Here is a 1680-nt window from a genome sequence, read left to right on the forward strand (position 1 = left end):
GTGGACATTAGGTCATTAGGGCAAACTTATACACCAGAACTCATACACAAAGAAGCTCGAAACCCAAAGAATATCTTAATTTATGGTCAAGCCATCAAGCTCTCAACCAATAGGCTAAGACGAGCTGTGATTAAATAGGGACAATCCACCAGGACAGATGATTTCATTCATGAATTTTAGGCGAACTCCAAAGTGTAGCGTAACGAAACGATTATTCGGATAGGATGCAAGTGGTAAATAGAGATTAGAAGAATCATCTTAGATGATTTGGTTACTAAAAATTGTTGCCTTCAAAAAGTATATTATGTATTAACATCCCGGCTATGTTGTAGTTTAGCTTCGTTTGACGCATTTCTTCTGTCTTTCTTAAAATAACTTTTTAATAGAAAAATTAAAAATTTTATATTAAAAAACAAGTGTTTTAAGAAGCATTAGAGAAACATAGTCCCAACGAAATCTTAATTACGAGAGATTTTGTTCTTCTTTACTATTCGAACATTTTATACTGGAAATATTTTGCCTTTGTGATGTAATTTATTTTGTATAATTGTAATGCTATTTGGGTGCTTTACTGTAAATAAACAACTTGCAAATTATTTATTAAGGGAAATCGAAGGTTTCAATGTTATTAAATCAGCTACACGGTATTGACAATGAAAAAAGTACCTTTCAACGCTCAAGCTGAACTCAAAAATTATTTGTTTCTCTCTTTCTTTTTATTACTCGGCAAACGACAATTTTTTAGGAAAGAAATAATAAGAAAGATGATAAAGAATGAGGTGGGAAATTTTGCAAGTTGAACCCATCGATCTTGCCTTCTCTTTCGCTTTTTCCATCCACTAGCCAAAACCTTTCTCAAAGTAAACGTGCATCCAAATATTCAAAAAAAAAAAAAAATATATAATATCTCTTGAATCTTATCGCAAAAAAAATTGTTAAATATTTTAAATTTATGTTGATAATAGTGTTATATACATGACGATTTGTGGGAGGAGCTGGGGGGCTCAGTTGGAGAAGATTTTTCTTGGCGGATATCGGGCGCAGCTCTACAACGGAGGCGAATCAGGTGCAGCCACATCAGCTGGTACGCAGCCGCGTAGCCACAGCGATACCGAGGCGGAAGGATGATGTCGCTTTGCATTCCGGTTGATCTCCGGACGCGTTGGTGTTCGCACAGAAACTATCCGCTCGGTTGGGAGAGAAATTATTAGGTGCGGAGTCTCGAATATTGTACCTCACGGATCTGGACTTAATGTGTACTAAGCCACACTGGCTGTAAACACCAACGTGTATAAACTTGTACATAATATGATAATCATATGCATCCTATATATAAAGAGTCAGAGGAACTTGTTATAGCATCAAAAATCCACCTCGGTCGCGTCAATAATACCAAAAAGATAAACAACACATAATCTCAAACGTAAAAAGAATTTCAACTCCCATTGGTAAGGGGCTAGAGAAGGGGCATCATTTTCAGAGCCCATGCATTGATGGGTACCCATTTACCCACACCTACACTACGTTACCCACCCATACCCAATGAGGCATAGGGTGAAGGTATGGGTAACGCCCATGACCTGTGGGGGTGGCGATATGGTGGGCACTCAACATCAATGGGACAAAATCGATTTACATTTAATTAAATCATCATATGCAATGCAGTATATTATAGTAATC

Source organism: Dendrobium catenatum, unplaced genomic scaffold (genome assembly GCF_001605985.2).
Source record: "Dendrobium catenatum unplaced genomic scaffold, ASM160598v2 fragScaff_scaffold_1373, whole genome shotgun sequence".
Lineage (NCBI taxonomy): Eukaryota > Viridiplantae > Streptophyta > Magnoliopsida > Asparagales > Orchidaceae > Dendrobium > Dendrobium catenatum.